The sequence below is a fragment of the Monopterus albus genome, unplaced genomic scaffold, assembly GCF_001952655.1.
Source record: "Monopterus albus unplaced genomic scaffold, M_albus_1.0 scaffold2.1, whole genome shotgun sequence".
In the NCBI taxonomy this organism is placed as follows: Eukaryota; Metazoa; Chordata; class Actinopteri; order Synbranchiformes; family Synbranchidae; genus Monopterus; species Monopterus albus.
In genome coordinates, this window is record NW_018127882.1 from 6,391,788 (window position 1) to 6,401,820 (window position 10,033).

Genomic DNA, 10,033 nt, shown 5'->3' on the forward strand with positions numbered 1-10,033 from the left:
CAGGGCTGTGGCCTGAGAGGAGCGAGATATTAGCATTAAACAAACAGGCCTCAGTTTACAGCTTCAGATTGATTTACAACCTGACACTGAGAAGTTAACACACCCTTGGAGAGTTAATCCCTAATGATGTCTGTGTCAGTAAATAAACAGAAAAAGAAAAGCCAAACCGAAAGAGTTTGCAGAAAAGCTCATTTGTGTTAATTAGTTCTCTTCCACCCCACCCTTGTTAAAAGCTTTCCCACCCCTCCAATCAATCGCCACTTTAGCAAGCAGGAAAGGATGGAGGAAGTGCAAGCCTCATTAGCCTGATTGGGCTGATGTAGGAAATGGAAAGAGATAGAGTGAATGAGGGAGTAAAAGAGAAAAGGAGACAGCTTGATCATCAGCACTTGGCCCATCAGAGCTTCTGTCATCAAGGCAAGTGCTGCTTTCAAACCTGTTGGTTTGTTGTGCAGAGCTCTGACTCCCAGTAGGCCGAGAGACGTTTGGTGGTTGATACCTGCGCTGATTGGGAAGCCACTGGCGTTAGCTCTGCCGTCTCTGTCGATGTGATAAAGTTCAGGATTTTCTGTATCAAAGTTGGTGCTTGTTAAGCAGTTGAGAGATTAAAGCTTCATTAAAACATGACATGGGCAAAAGGCCTGCCATCATACTGTATCTTATTTGTGTCTGCATCCCACAGCCTGTCTGATCTCTGCCCGAAAAGTGCGTTGTGCAAATGTGCACTGTGGATTTCACTGAGTTTTTCACCACAATTTGTATGTATCCAGCATCTCATTTACTGTGACATCAGGTCAATACACAGTCAGTTCCTGAACCACACCTGGGACACTGACCTCACAGCTACAGGAAAACACTGTTCAGCTGTGTTATTTATACAAGGTCACCATGCTCAGAAATAAAAACATATGGATTTTGAAACATTTACTTCAGCTGGGATTCAACTCCACCTGAGAAAAACTGTTACTACTACTACTCCGAACATTACTCATGAAATTATCATATTACAGTCTTGAATACATATCCACATTAGGAGGCGATAAACATGTTCATAGGAATTGAAAAGGACATGTACTATTACCACGCAAATCAAAAATGCACACAACAAACTCAAGGCACTGCAATCAGTGGAGAGAGACAGAGAAGGTCTTATGCTTGCATGTCTTAACAAAAGTAAGAAAAATGAAAAAGGCCGTGACTGGACACGTGGAATGGCAATTGAGTAATTGAGAGGGGTCTGGAGTGGAGATGTCAGCTAGTGCCAGTCAGCTTAACAAAAGAGAGGATCTTAAAATCAGAGGGCTTCTGGTGCTACCAGCTGATGTGACAAGTGTTTAGTTTGAAGGATACCCGGGCTATTAGCCATTCAGAATGGTTAATTAAATGTGTCCAGGGCTGCTGGTATTGTATAAAACAAGTCTTTTGAGGCTTTGACAGTGTGACAATAATTGTAATGCAGCCAGCTGCCAAACTTGTCTTTCCTTGTGCAGGGCACAGTTTAGTTTTCTCTGCTGTCTCACTTAATGCACGCTGTAGTATAGCTGTAATTATTTGCACTCCCAATTCTTCACGACAGTAATAGTACTCTGCGTGCCCTTTTTTCAAATATCGGTTTTAGTGCCAGACAAAAATTCAGACTTGCATTAAGAGTTTGCCTGTGTATCTGAAGTGCTCGGGTCGATTACTTGAGCAGTTCAAAAAGAAAACAACGACAACAGAAATGCTAAGTACAGCTGCACTCACTTAAAAAGGCTTTTTAATGAGTTTATCAACCTTTGATGATTGATGGTTTTTATTTAGAATTTGACTTGACATTTGAATTCAGCTCTGTTTCACTGAACCAGTTGTGCAAGTAATTTCGACTAGAACTAAAGCACACAAAACAAAATGAGAAAAAATTAGATATGGAAATTAAAAGAAATTGGGGGAAGATTATGCTCATTGCAGGCAGTGTTATTTGAATAATAAAGTATAATGCAGCCTGACAATAAGCCTTCATTTTCTCTCATCTTTATAATCATAGCTTAGTGAACAAAGTACAAAGGATGTATCACTGTAACCTCCAAAATGGGCTTTAAACTAACCCTGAGTCCTCTTCTCCCCTTTCCACCAGCAAATACAAGGAACGCTCTTTGTCTGCTCACATGTCCTCATCACAGACGATGCTTTTGTCACATAATCACATACAGAAAGTACATGGAGTACACATGGCACATACTGCACACAATTACCATCTTGTAATTGCGATCTGTCAGTCGTTGTTGTGAAGTGGTGCCTGCCGCGGATGCTGTTGGCCCTGCTGCATTATCAGAGCTTAGGAAATGACAAGACTATTTATAGGAGCTATTTATCCACTTATCCTGTTGTTGTGTCCAAGGGTGGAACGGGCAGCCAGACTGACAGACAGGTTGATGCAGCAGCTTGTTCGGTATATGATGTGCACTGATTTAGTGCATCGAGTTGCACACAGTGAATTTTCTCAGATTAAGATGTCAAGACTGTTTCAAACAACCTGGACAGTTTCTAATGATGATGTAAGTCAAGAGGATGAGCATCTGGTTGTAGCCCATTATGAACTGTACATTTTATTGTCATGGCGGAACAGTGGTTAGCACTGTCACCTCACAGCAAGAAGGTTCCAGGTTCGAGCCCGGGACGACCCGGGGCCTTTCTGTGTGGAGTTTGCATGTCCTCCCTGTACCTGTGTGGGTTTTCTCCGTGTATTCCAGCTTCCTCCCACAGTCCAAAGACATGCAGCTTAGGCTGACTGGTGACTCTAAATTGCTCCTAGGAGTTGAGTGTGAGTGTGTGGGGTTGTTTGTCTACATGTCAGCCCTGTGATAGACCGGCGACCTGTCCAGGGTGGATCCCGCCTCTCACCCGATGCCAGCTGGGATTGGTTCCAGCCCCTCCCGTGAGGCTATTCAGGAATAAGCGTTGTAGATAATGGACGGATGGATTTTATTGTCATTCTGTAATCTTGTTACCCAGACTACTGAGACTTTAAACTGGTAATCAGTTTGACTCGTGCCATTTTATTTAGCATATAGTGTTTTTTATTTTCTAAATCTCTGATATTCTATTTTCATGAGCAGGTAAATGTCTTTGGTCTAATCCAGTGATTAAAAATGAAGACTGATCGGTATTAAGTTAATTGAAAGCAAACTGCAGGTTTTTCTTGTATAAAAAATTTCAAGGACACTATGATGTATTGACGAATCATAGGTTGCCTCAGTCACAGTAATGTGAAGCAGTGAAACAATTTATTACTTTCTGCGTCTTTTGCAAGATCAGCAGCATGCGATGGCTTCTCGGTGTGTGTCTTCGTGATGTAGCTTAAATCTTTGTACATTATTATGTGAGTGTGTGTATAATGAAAGAGTCTGCCTCACGATTATGCTCAAATGCTAAGTTTAGTTCATAAAAGACATGAATGTTTATGTGTGATCAATTAGAGTCACACATTTAAAGGATAAGACTGATGTTTTTCTTTTTTGAGTTATTAGAAAAAATGAAATGCCGATCATTTCCGGCTTCTCACGTTTTCTCTTTGCCTCAAGCTCAAATTTAATGGAGATTATTTTTAGCTGTGGACTAATACACTTTTAGTGCACTAGCAAATGTTTACTAGAACTTGAATAATACAGGCCTTTTAATATACTTTATTGTAAGAGTGCATAACATAGATTTATATATGAAGATATTCATAATTGTAGCATTCTTACAATACTTATTACTGTAATAGGGAAACATAATAAAATAAGTAAAATATTAGGACAGAATCAGTACAGGAATTTTTGAGGCCTTTTTGTATTTGGTGTGGTTGGTGTGAGTGTTTGTGTTGTATTTTGTATATGTGAGTTTAATAATTCTTATTTATATTAACCTCTTTTTTTACATTAACACATTTCATACACAAAACAATTTTCAAAGTGGACTGGGGCTGCAACTAGCCATCATTTTCATTGTCAGTGAGACTTCAGCCTATTTTTTAGTTAATGTTTTGTCTATAAAATGTTCAACACAGGGAAAAATGTAATTATAGGTTTGTAGACTCTAACACACCTTATTCAGATTGTTGAAAAATGCAAAGGTGTTTATATATTTCAAATACAATCCTCACATTTCAAGACCTGGAGATAGAAATATTTGGCAGTTTTTGCTTGAAAAATTAAGGAAACTGTCATCATTAGCAAAATAGTTGACATGTCTGTTGATCAAATAATCAATTGACTAATTGTTTCAGCTCTAGCAGGCACGTTGAGATTTGGGGTCTAAACCACCAGAGCTGCTGATTTATTGTGTTTTCAATAACTTGGAGGTCTACAGAGAAATTAGACATATCAGGTTTTCGCTACACAGAGAATGCAGTACTTGTTAGTACGACGCATTTGTTGTTGACATTGGAAAAAAAATGCAGAATTCCACAAGCCCCTTTAATTGTTTGTTGCTATCCCAGTCTTATAAATTGGAGAGTGCAGTGCAAGTGCAGTCCACACAAACTTTAAAGCGGGGTATTGTAACAGCTGTTACGGCCTTTTGTCTGGTCTTTCATGAAAGACTGTAAACCATTTCAGCTCACTCAGAATGCTGCCACCAGCATTTTAACAAGAACCAGGAGAACCGAGCACATCACTCCTGTTCTTAAATCTTTATTCTGACTACCAGTTACAGAGTGGATTTTAAAGTGATGCTGCTAGTTTATAAATCACACGGTTACCATGGGGCCATCATAGATTTCTGATCTCCTTGAAGAACACAAACCCAGCAGGGCTCTAAGATTTATAAGAAGCAGTCTGCTGGTAGCACCGCAGCTCAGAGGAAAACAGGGTGAAGCTGATTTTAGCTTCAATGGTGCACACAGATGGAACCAACCTCCTGATGGTCTCATGCCCTGTGCCTTACCTCCAGATCTAAATTAAAAACAGTGCTGTTCTCCTGTGCCTATGATTTACTGGTCTCTGCTGCACTTTTATTTCTCTAATTGCATTTGGGACACCTTACAACTTATTACTGCCCTGTAACTGTGCTGTAGATTTCATTTTACCTATTTTTTAAAATCTCATTTTATTTGGTCATAATTGATTTTATTCAATTTTTTTTATTGCTTATTGTTCTTTAATGTCAGTTTAATGCTTTTCTTTGCCAATATAAAACACTTTTAATTGCCCCTGTGTTTGAAATGCGCATATGTGAATAAAGCTGCCGTGGATCGCCTAAAATCATTGTGCTCCTTAATTAGAATAGAGTAAGGGTTCTGATTAATGTTGTGGGTCATAATTTTGTTAAATAGTTGTTACATTTTCTCATTTCTGTTTTCAGCCTTGAGCCAGGCTGTTACCTTAAATGAATGAAATGTCCGGCAGCACAGTGTGTGTGTGTACTCAACCTCTGGTATGATCCACTCTGTGGCATTTTCAACTAAGAAATGAATAATTTAGTGTGCTCCTGGAATTATTTTTTTGGCTGCATTGTGTCTGCTGCTGCTGAAGAACGGCTGAGAGTCAATACTCCAGAGAAATCACAAGTTGCCATAACTACAAGTGCTGAGGTCTTTGTGCAGTGCAGAGCGCAGCCCTGGAGAGGTGGGCAGTAAGCCGAGCATGAGAGCAGTCTGAGAGCTCTGGAAGACCACATCTAGCAGAAGCCCATCGCCTGAAGCGCTCCTCAGCCAGAGTTGTTTCTCTGCACAGTTTGTTCATGTGGGCAGAAGATGAAACTGAATACCTGATGGGTTTATCAAATGAAGAAAAGAAATCCATCAATTATTCACTTAATGTCAGTCTGGGACAGATAATGAAGGAAAGACCCTTATAAATGCTTTTAATTCTCTTCAATTTCAGATGCTCTTTTTCAGGTTAACAAAAAGCCAGTGGTTTACAGGCTCATACTTAAACTAAATTAAAAGATAAAGCACACAAGGCTTGTATGTGCAAGTGTGGTTATGCCCACTCTCTGATGGACAGCCCGAACTCCTACTGTTGTTGTTGTTCTAGTCCCCTTGAGGCTCTTTTTTTGTTTGCTCTCTCTCTTGTTTATCCCAGTGATGTCTTTTCCATCCCTTGCTACATGGATCACCATGGCTTAATGCTGTGTTGTTGTTGGATCACTTCACACCTTTGAGGTATTTCACTAGCTTCTTGCTGACGGCCTGTGTGCCAGTCGCTCCTTTGAGACCACCTGTATCCTGTCCCTCACAGATGTGCAGGTGTGGGTCCAACAGCAATGACTTTTAAAAATAATTTAGAATTCATGTTTTTCTTGAGTTTGACTTGGGTTAGCAGTTAGTAAAGCCATACATATTTGTGTAATGTTTCAAGTTGAGCAGTGCTGTGTTTGTGTTTGTTTGAACCTCTTTTACTGCATGTACGTGTGGTGATTCTTATCTATAGTATACCATCTGAGTCAATCCCTGGGCTCCCATGTCTGTATATTGCCTCTGTCTTTCTCCTCTATGCCCTTGACTGCTGTGAGTTCAGTCTGCTTCTGAAAAGAAACATGAGCTTGTGATCAGTCCTGCAGTCCTGTCGTTTTTATTTATTTATTATTTTTAAATCTTGCCTTCAGTGAATGATTCCTGAAATTTGTAGGACCATTTGTATCCAGGCAAACCATGTCAAAAACACGGTTGTGTCGAAATATATTCCATTGATTATGCGTATACATGCACATACATTTCTTCAAATTAATGCATTTAGAGGAATACATTGACCTTTTGCTAAAGAATCTTTTAATGCATGCAAACACCGGAAGACACTTTACTGTGTGATGCAGTTTTACCTCATTCTTAACAGCACTGTGCTGAAGAAACTACTGAGCATGGAGTTTGTAATGTGGCGGACAATTTTATTGCACATCAGTGAGTTGAGCTCATTTGTTAAAGAAACAAATTAAAGAAGTAGAACTCAACAGTGCATTGAATTAAATGGCAAGGCACTGAAACTGAAGACACCATTGTGGTGCTTTTATGCCCAAGGTGTTTGATGTCTTCAACATGTTTTAGTTGTTAATTTAAGTGCACCTCTTTCTCCAAAAATATTTAATTTTTTTAAATAGATGACAGAGGGAATTAGTAGATTTAGCATATTAGTGGAGCCATATCTGAAAAATCCACTCTGATCCATTTGTTACAACATACATTTCAGACTTAACAGATGTGTTGTTGAGTATACATCCTTATGCCGGGTGTAATGTGAGTTATAATAACTAAGCTGGAGGGCTAGATGCTAGATAATGGACTGCAACAGTGAAAGGTCTCCATAATGACTGATGAGAACTCAGGGCATTGTTGTTAAGAGCGTGGACGTGGAGATACAGCTGCATCACATTTACAGAATGCGTTGGCACAGACACACATAGATAATCATGGATCCTTTCAATAAATATTCATATGAAATTGGCTCTCAGATAAAGGCAGTGCACTTGGTACAACAAACCACTTCTGCCTACAGTCCATGCAGTATATTTCTTTGACTTCCTCCTTCGCCAAACCATCACAAGCAGTTACTCCAAGACGGACATTTATATACTCCCTCGTTCGTTATATTGATCCATGCTTACACAAGCATTAGCACTCACTTAGAATGAGAGGCGTGTCTTCACCCAAATACAGGAACATGCAGCATAAACGTATCCTTACAAATGCACACACACATGCACGCATTTCTCATGCCACTAAGTAGAACATACCACCACACACTAACACACAAACTTCTCAAGATAAAACCATGCGCGTCTACTTTAGGCTGGCAGATTCTCCCAAATTGAATCGGAGCATGTAGCAGCTGATGTATTCATCTAGTGTGTGATTTAATGAGGGCTGCTCCAGCTCATCATAAATCATATTAATAATCTGAGCCTCCCATTGATTTTTATTTTTTTAACACATCCCAGTGCATTATTTGATATCTCCAGCCTTTGTTTCTGATTTAATGAAGCCCCTCCCACACACACGCAGGCACACAGACAACTCATGAAACTGCTTTTCCTTTTAGAAGTCTTTATTCATCTGTGTAGAAAAAAAGACGACCAATAAAAGGAACAGCGTTTTGCACCCATTTTTATGTTTATACATGAGTGTTTTCATTATCACATCTGAGGGTGACATTTTTAAAGGAAAAGGATTTCTACACAGAATAAAAGGAAGCTTCAGTGCTCTTAAAAAATAGAAATAAACAAATGCAGACATGAAAAACAAAAAAACCCACACCGGAGCTCTTTCATTATTACTGGTGTACAGTAAGACAGGCTGGAAAAGAGAAAGAGAGCTACTCAAAATAAGAATGGGTTTCAACACTTACAGGCTCTATCTAAATCACTCTTCCCCATCCTCCCCGCTACAGCCTCACTCTTTATTTGTCTTGCTCTACCCTCTCCTCTTCCTCTTTTAATCTCTGGCTGTTTGTTAGCTTTTTCATTGAAGTTCCTCCTCTTTTAACATGTATTAGTGGTGGTCAGTGGGAGGCAGTCAGAAAGGTGGCGCTGCCTGGTTGGTGTGAGTGTTTGTGTTGAACTGCACAGTGAAGCGGTCAGGCTGTGGTCCCTGTTAACAGAACTGGGTCTCTGCTATGCTAAGGCCTTTAAAACTGGACAACCTGAGTCAACTAATGTACTTTATCTCCCAGAATGCATCAGATCAGTGCTGAAATTTCAGTTGGTTTACCTTAAGTTTTACATTTAATTTGGCTTCAACTTACAGTGCCATCTTGTAGGGTGGGGCTGCAACAATCGAGTGTTTACAGTATTGATTAATCTGCCAATTTCCTTTTTATTTCTAGAAGAATCTTTAGGTCTATAAAGTGACAGAAATTTGTGAAAAACCTCATAGTTTCCTGCCAAGAGTAGTGCCTTTAAATTTCATCCAAATAACAGGCAAAAAAATTCTCTTTACTATCACATAAGACTAATAAAAGCAAATACTGCCGATTGGGAAGCACCTCCTCAAATTTGTGAACCGTCATATATTTTACTGTTCTCTCATTTTATTAGGCCATTGTGTTACAAATAAATAAGCACAACTACTTTACAGTGACAGTGGAGTTTCGTATGATTTTGCATCAATGTGTTGGACTGTAATTTGTCAGGTGTTTAATTTACTGGATTATCCAAAAGCATTGCATTCCTGTCTGGTAATTGGATCTATAATCAATTTTCCATTCAATATATCCCAATATACTGTATATAACATTTCACAATATAAAATTACATATACTGTGACAGATAAATTTACCCATGTTGACCACTAATACCCTCTTGTATTATGAACTTTCCCATCATTTACCAATAACAGTTACAACTTATTTTAATGAGCGCATTTTAGCAAAAAGTAATTGGGCCAGGATAGTTCTGACTTCCACCAAAAATGATTTTTCATTAAAATAATTTTAACCAGCTGCTGGAAGATAATGGGTTACTATTAAAAGATGTATGATTAGGGTTCTGTCTGTTCATTTTCACAAGTAATTTAATAATAAGACCAGACCACAATAGAAAGTGGGTACATGCAGGAATATTTTTTGTCTTCGCGATCATTATACTTTTCTAGGTTTTTCTTAGATTGTCTTGCAGTGCTTCTCTTTTTGTCCTACTAACATTTCTGAAATTATGATATATGGCATGTAAATGAGATTAAGGAAGCTACATGATACATAATGAGGAAGGTAACTACCAAAAAGTATTGTATATTGAGTCTTTGAGTTGCAGTCATCACAGGCAACTGCCTTTGAAGGAAGTGTGTAGTCTGTTATCTCTCAGGTATCTGCAGAGCGCAGTAGTGGATACACTGTGGGTAAAACTTGAGCTGCTTTTTGGATGAGGATGTCACGTTTTTACAGTTGTCAACCCTCTTGTCTACCCTGCCTGCACCCTTCACGATCCCTCGTCTTCGTTTCCTTTTGGCTGCTTTTTTACCTCCTGTCACTGCATTTGTCACACCCCCTCATCTTATGTTTTTCTTTCCTTTCCTGTTCTTGCTCCTTTCCTTAAGCCAGCACACCTCTCTCAGCATCTCCATCCTCAAAACACCACCCCTCTT

At 39.2% G+C, this 10,033-nt stretch overlaps 1 protein-coding gene across 3 annotated transcripts in view; it reads left to right on the plus strand.

Moving 5' to 3' along the window:
- Positions 1 to 10,033, plus strand: part of macrod1 (mono-ADP ribosylhydrolase 1) — a 110,958-nt gene that overhangs the window by 15,243 nt on the left and 85,682 nt on the right. The gene's annotated exons all lie outside the window — the stretch shown is intronic.